Raw genomic sequence first — 8,064 nt, forward strand, 5'->3', positions numbered from 1 at the left:
CAGCCCTGTATAATATATATATATATATATATATATATATATATATATATATATATATATATATCCATGCCATCCACACAGCCCTGTCTCCCCAGCAGCAGTCACCTAGAGCTTGCAGGGCCAGGTGGTTCCGCTTCATGCTCTTGTAGCGGATCTTCTCCCCTTCTGCCAGGCGGGCCCACTCCGCCACGGAGAAATGTCTCCGCACGTCTTGAAACACGTCCTGCTAGCGGGGAGAAGGTGTGTCAGCCTCCAGCATAGGTGTAAACTAACATTCTACCTGACATAACCTGGCTGGCTGGCCTGCCTACCTGTAGCCCTCTAACCCTGTAGCTGGCTGACCTGCCTTGTAGCTAGCGACCACTCACCTCTGAACTCATGTTACCTATAGGCTCCGTCGCTCTGTTGCTCTTCCACTGTTCTGTGTTAGAAAAGTACATGACATCACATTTTAGACATGTAGCAGACGCCTTTATCCACAACTTACAACAAGTAGCCTACATTTGTCTAAGTAAGTGAATCATCTATACATCAGTCGTCATGAGAACAAATAATTCATGCTAGGACCTGGCTAAACTACTAGTTGTCATTTAATATTAGGCGTTATTTGTGTTTTTACCAGCAGTTTACCGTTGGTAGCTATGTAGTAGATACATTAGCTAGTAGTTAGCTGTGTGCTGTCAACCGTCGACAAGCATATTAGCCTGTTTAATACATAATAATGTAGCATATTAGCCTGTTTAAGACATAATAATGTATAATAACTATAGCATATTAGCCTGTTTAAGACATAATAATGTAGCATATTAGCCTGTTTAAGACATACTAATGTAGCATATTAGCCTGTTTAAGACATACTAATGTAGCATATTAGCCTGTTTAAGACATAATAATGTATAAGAAGTATAGCATATTAGCCTGTTTAAGACATAATAATGTAGCATATTAGCCTGTTTAATACATACTAATGTAGCATATTAGCCTGTTTAATACATACTAATGTAGCATATTAGCCTGTTTAAGACATACTAATGTAGCATATTAGCCTGTTTAATACATACTAATGTAGCATATTAGCCTGTGTAAGACATACTAATGTAGCATATTAGCCTGTTTAAGACATACTAATGTAGCATATTAGCCTGTTTAAGACATACTAATGTAGCATATTAGCCTGTTTAAGACATAATAATGTAGCATATTAGCCTGTTTAAGATATACTAATGTAGCATATTAGCCTGTTTAAGACATACTAATGTAGCATATTAGCCTGTTTAATACATAATAATGTAGCATATTAGCCTGTTTAAGACATACTAATGTAGCATATTAGCCTGTTTAAGACATAATAATGTAGCATATTAGCCTGTTTAAGACATACTAATGTAGCATATTAGCCTGTTTAAGACATACTAATGTAGCATATTAGCCTGTTTAAGACATACTAATGTAGCATATTAGCCTGTTTAAGACATAATAATGTAGCATATTAGCCTGTTTAAGACATACTAATGTAGCATATTAGCCTGTTTAAGACATACTAATGTAGCATATTAGCCTGTTTAAGACATAATAATGTAGCATATTAGCCTGTTTAAGACATACTAATGTAGCATATTAGCCTGTTTAAGACATAATAATGTAGCATATTAGCCTGTTTAAGACATAATAATGTAGCATATTAGCCTGTTTAAGACATAATAATGTAGCATATTAGCCTGTTTAATACATAATAATGTAGCATATTACCCTGTTTAAGACATAATAATGTAGCATATTAGCCTGTTTAAGACATAATAATGTATATTAACCTTTTCTCCTTGCGTCTCTGTCGTGTGTCTCCGCTGTCTCGAGGCTTCTGAGGTAAACTTCTTTGGCGCCGAAAGCAGAACGGGAAGAGTCGATGGCTGCTGTAATGTTTAGACCACCTACTGCCACCTGGTGGTAGACACGATACACAGTCAAGACTCGGTCCCGCGGAGTCTAGAGGTAGTCAATGCATATTATGCTGTAATGCGAGCACGTCTAATAACTAAAGAGTCAAGTTGATATCCAGTGTGTGGCTCATCATTCATATACAGTATATATTCTTGCTACACGTCAGAATATCACAGCTGCGTTCGTAAATTCGCTCTGAGAGCGCCGGTAATGTAATAACCTCTTCACCGTTCCAAATCAATTCACCCAACATTGAAACAGAGCTCAACATCCACATGACTGAAGTTACTAGTCAACTCTAGCTAGCCAGTTCGTAGTTTTTGAGAAATGTAGCTAAGGATGACAACAACAACAAATATGTATATAATAATTCGGTAAGATTGTTAGAGAATCAGACTATATTTCTAATCAAAAGCCGCTGGATACAAGACAAACATGTAGCTATCATATTTTTAGATAGAAAACAAGTTGAATTGAACAGAAAACCTACCGCGAAGACGATCAGATGTCAATGATGAAGCTCTGTCAAGTGTCTCCTTACATTTACCTCAGGAAAAAATCCTCCAATGAGTGGAGACTTGCGGGTAGACCAATAGGAAGTCAAGATGCCTTAGATACAGGTGACACGTCCAATGAGTGGAGACTTGCGGGTAGACCAATAGGAAGTCAAGATGCCTTAGATACCGGTGACACGTCCATTAAAAGGATTACTATTGGTCAGAGCCATGGAAAGTGCTAGTGTGTAGCAACGGTAACATTGAAATTACATTCTTAAAACAATAAGTACATCGAAAACAAGTACACAGAGCTAAAACTATAATACATATGGACATGTATGTTGACACATGTAAGACAATATCTTCCAAAAATGTATTTTTAATGGTGATTAAGTAGCGCAACCCTGGCAAAACCCCGTTTTCGCACGTTCTACGACCAGTGGGTGGACTCCCTAGACCTTGAGAATGGCATTAGAATAGAATGAATGGCATTGGACAACAGCACGGTTTGTGCTTTACTGTCGTGTAAAATCAATCAACCACACTGGTCCAGCCAGTTTGAATTGTCTCACTTACCAGTAGCCTTTCAAAATCATAATTGAGGCATAATATGAAATGTGTAAGTGATTTATAAATGAAAATGTGTAAGCGATGTGTATCTCATACAGATGCAGACTTTATAAAATTACACAGATTATCCCAATTCGGACAATACGATGGGGAAAATTCGGCCATATAAATTCTCTAATAGCTAATGAACTTGGGAATATTTTGTGAGTGAAGGCTGTTATGCAGCATAATTTAATACAGAAACTGTATCAATATGGAAACCAGAGTTGGGTAACCTAGGTATAGCCAGTTGCATTTGTAACCAAATATCTTCTGGCAGGTGTTATATCAAAAGAGTTAGTATGATAGTATCCTAATAGCAAATAATTCACCATCCAACTCCTTTTATAGAGGGGGGCTACATCATTTGAGTGGGACAACATGTTTAATGTACACTTGTTTTTAAACTAGAGGCTATAGTGTTAGGCTAGGTCTAGGCTATAGTGTTAGGTCTAGTTAAGATGTCATTTTGTATGTTTGTATTGTTGCTCAGAGAATGAAGATATCCAAAGCAAAATCAACCATTCCTCACATATTTTGTGAAGGCTTGCTATTTTAACCAATCAGTGACCCATTTTAAAAGGGCTTGAGATTGAGTGGGTTGGCCCACTAAATGAGTCAGCTTTCTAATAGGTTCGTAGCTCGGCAATTGCTGGAGAGGATTTTAGTGGGTAGACCCATTCACACCCAACCCTCTCCAGCAATAACCCACTAAATTCCTAGGTGTGAATGGGACTCAAGTTACATTCTTCAATAATCAATGGCTATACAGTATATAAATAATTTAAAAGTCCTCAAATGCCAGTCCCAGATTGCCGCTGTAAAGGCAGAACTAATATTGAAGTATTCTAGGTCATGATTCATTTCAAGTTTCAAAGTTACCAAGCACCAAAACATGTCCTGCTCACCTGTGAGTCAGCCCAGCAGATACACTGGGTCCTTAGAATCAATGTGAACCACTATCACAGCTAAAATCTATGTTAAAGAGAGCATGGTGAAAATGGGCCTCCAGATCCTAATCTAGTACATCAGATCCCAATGAATGCTCTACCTTAATTATTCATCCAACTCAAATGGGTCAGCTTAGTGTCCTGGAGAGCTCTGTGGCTACTGCTGTTAGAGTGTGTGTGTGTGTGTGTGTGTGTGTGTGTGTGTGTGTGTGTGTGTGTGTGTGTGTGTGTGTGCGTGTGAGTGAGAGAGTTAGGGAAGGAGATAGACCATTAGCTTAAGAGGAATATGGTTACAGTACGCAGCCAGAGAAACAGAGAGTGAGAGAGGGGTAAAGAGAACAGGACATTCATCATCTTGTGATGGGAGACAGCATACTAAATTAACTCAATGATTACACTAGCATCTTTGACACATGGACACTAATTCTGGGGGCAGTTGCACAACTTGAACAGTCTTCAATGTTTAAAAACTCCTCCTAGGTAAAGGGCATTTCTATCTTTCCTTTTCTGTGGTCATAAACAGAACCCCCCCCCCTCCACCCCCATCTTTCACAATATTTTCCCAGGGACAACCTCACTGTTTCGACCCACAAGTAGTGTGTGAAAAGTGAGTGCATCACACACACACACACACACACACACACACACACACACGCACACACACACACACACACACACACACACACACACACACACACACACACACACACACACACACATCACTGCATGTCAGATTCTCTGAGAGTGCATCTGAGGGTCTCTTGTAGCCTCTGTGAGTTTCAGGGCCAAGGATTTGGTCTGAAGATGTCTTTCCTTCACAGACGTAAAGAACAGATTGAATTGAATTATTCATGAAAAGAGGGCCCTCTGTAAATGCATTCACACACTAATAGAACACGCACACATACATTGTCTGCCGGATACAGCAAGTGCAATGTGTTTGATGATATTGCAAGAGGGCACAGATCTCTGTGTGTGTGTGTGTGTGTGTGTGTGTGTTCGTGCTTGCGCGTGTACAGTATGTGTGTGTGCCTGCATGCGTACCTGCGTGCCTGTTCCTGCCTCGGTCTAACTGTTCCTGCTCCTCTTCCTCTCTCCCCAGGCGTCCCCAGTGCTGCCACAGTGGTGATAGTGATCTGTATCGCCGCCCTAGTGGTGGTGGTGGTGCTAGGCATCTACCGCATCCACCTGACCCACCAACAGGAAGGAAAGAGCTCCGACACTGCCAAGGAGAGAGAGCTGGACTGGGACGACTCGGCTCTCACCATCACAGTCAACCCTATGGAGGTCAGAGAGAGCGACAGGAGGGGTGGGATAGAGCGAGTACAGTACAGTATGTATGAGAGGGTAGGAGGTATCGAAGAGATACTGTAGGGCCAGGGTCTGGATAGAGTGTCTGGATAGAGAACAGTGTTGACTATTATGGGAGGAAGTAAGAGGGACTGAGGAGTTAGATTTTGATTCATTGGATGGAATTGAGAGAGACGGCCAGTTAAGGGAAGGAGAAGAGAGAGAGAGAGCGGTGGAAGTAAAAGAGAGAGAGGATACAGGATTGGAGATGTGGAACACTGTAGGTTGTACTACTCTGTCGTAAGACACCTCTCATCTTTCTGATTCAGAACTTCAAGGAGCCTCAAGCCTCTGAGGAAGAAGAGGCCAGTGAGGAAGAGGAGGAGGAAGACGAAGAGGAGGACGAAGACGACATCACCAGCGCCGAGTCGGACGACAGTGAGGAAGAGGAAGAGGAGGAAGCCAGAGTTCCCAGGGTGCAACAGGTGAGCAAGAGGGGTCAGCTCGATTGGGCCAACTCTACATTATCCTACTGAATACATAACACATACACACACATGCTGACACATGCGCACACAGAACCAGGAAACCAATCGATTGAATAGGAAATACAATTGTGGCTCTAAGAGTTAGGTAACATCTCCCCCTACTCGTGAAAAGGGTTATGCGATAATGCTATGTGAAGTGATATTTCAGAAACACACACACGCGCACACACACACACACACACACCCACACACACACACACACACACACACACACACACACACACACACACACACACACACACACATACTGTACTAGTCATGATCCAGCCTGTAGCTCCGTCTAAAAGACTCTGTCCCATTCTTTTTTGAAGCATCTGGTGTTAATCGCTTACCCTGTGGAACTCCAACACAGTACTAGTACCCAGTGATCTCGGTCTTAACTAAGTCCCAGTCCAAAAGCTTAAATCTTACCTAAAATACCTACTGTTTTATACTGAGACTGTGAAAAATATGAGATAATATGAAAATATACTACAGAAATTTGCTTGTCGAACATCTGTTTTTCCACCTACTATTTCAGGGTCCTAAAATCTCTGGAGGAGTTGTGATCTTTGTTGCTTCTTTGTGGTTCCTCTCCCATAGGTAGTTGAAGATGGTGTAGGGAACTACTATCCTTGGTATCTGTGTACCTTCTGTGAGATCAAATAATTAAATGCCATGAAAATTGAAGATAGTCAATAATATTTATTGCATTGATTTGCAGTATTTTAATACCTGAAATATTTTTTGATTTGTTGCAATGGAATATATTTAATTTCATCACTGCTTATTGTTATGCCTGGAGATGATGCCCGGTTGATTTAAAAAGATATATGGCAAAATTCAAATGGCACTAAAGGAATCTTTGTTTGTTTTTCGACTGGTGCGTTATTGCCAATGTCATATTTACAGAGTAAAGGTTTTAATTTCTTTGGCTATGTTTTTGGACACACTAGGACTCACTTTTCTAAGCAACATTTTAGAAAAGGCAGCGTATAAACAACTTCATGAATTCTTAGTCTTAAATAATAGGTATGACCCACTTCAGCCAGGTTTCCGATCATACCACAGCACAGAAACCGCTTTGCTTAAGGTAACTAATGACCTTATGAATGAATGAATGAATGAATGAATGAATGAATGAATGAATGAATGGACTTTATTGTCATTGCTACAGTACAGGTACCAAACAACGAAATTTAGGAGGGGTGGCTCCCCTCCTAAATTTAGGATAAATGCAGACTCGAAAAAACTCTCGATTCTTGTACTCTTAGACTTAAGTGCAGCCTTTGATACGGTAGACTATTCCATACTTATTGAGAGACTTGAAAACTGGGTTGGCCTCTCAGGTCCGGTCTTAAACTGGTTCAGGACTTACCTGGCTGACCGAGACTACTTTGTAGCCATTGGTGACCATAAGTCAAAAAATTATAGCACAACCTGTGGGGTTCCCCACGGGTCCATTTTGGGACAGTTGCTTTTTAGCCTATACATGCTACCCCTCAGTTCTGTTATCAAGAGGCATAGCGTTAACTACCACAGCTATGCTGACGACACTCAGCTTTATATCTCAGTAACTCCCAACGACTACAAGATGATCGACCACCTGATAGATTGTATTGCTGATATTAATATTTGGATGACACAAAACTTTCTCCAACTCAATCAAGAAAAAACAGAGGTATTGATCATTGGCAAGAAAACTGGGAGAGAGAAATTATCTGCACACTTGAAAACACTAGCTCTTAACACTAAGTGTCAGGCTAGGAATCTTGGTGTCATAATTGACCAAGATCTACATTTTGAAACTCATATTAATAATACTATTAAAACATCCTTCTACCATCTAAGAAACATCACAAAGGTACAATCATTTCTCTCCCAGGCAGACACCGAAAAATTAATGCATGCGTTTGTTACTAGTAGGCTAGATTACTGTAATGCTCTCCTGACAGGTCTCCCCCCAAAAATGATAAATAGACTACAAATGGTTTAGAATGCTGCTGCTCGTGTCCTTACTAGGACCAAACGAAGAGCGCACATCACACCTGTCTTGAGATCACTACACTGGCTCCCTGTCAGTTATAGAATAGACTTTAAGATCCTTTTACTAGTCTATAAATCACTCCACTGCGATGCGCCCAATTACATGGTGGACATGCTCATAAGATACACACCATCTAGACCCCTAAGGTCTAGTGGCACGGAACTTTTAATAGTGCCAGAGGCTAGGACAAAGAGATTTGGAGGATC

The sequence above is a fragment of the Nansenia antarctica genome (assembly GCF_963989245.1).
Source record: "Nansenia antarctica genome assembly, chromosome: 17".
Lineage (NCBI taxonomy): Eukaryota > Metazoa > Chordata > Actinopteri > Argentiniformes > Microstomatidae > Nansenia > Nansenia antarctica.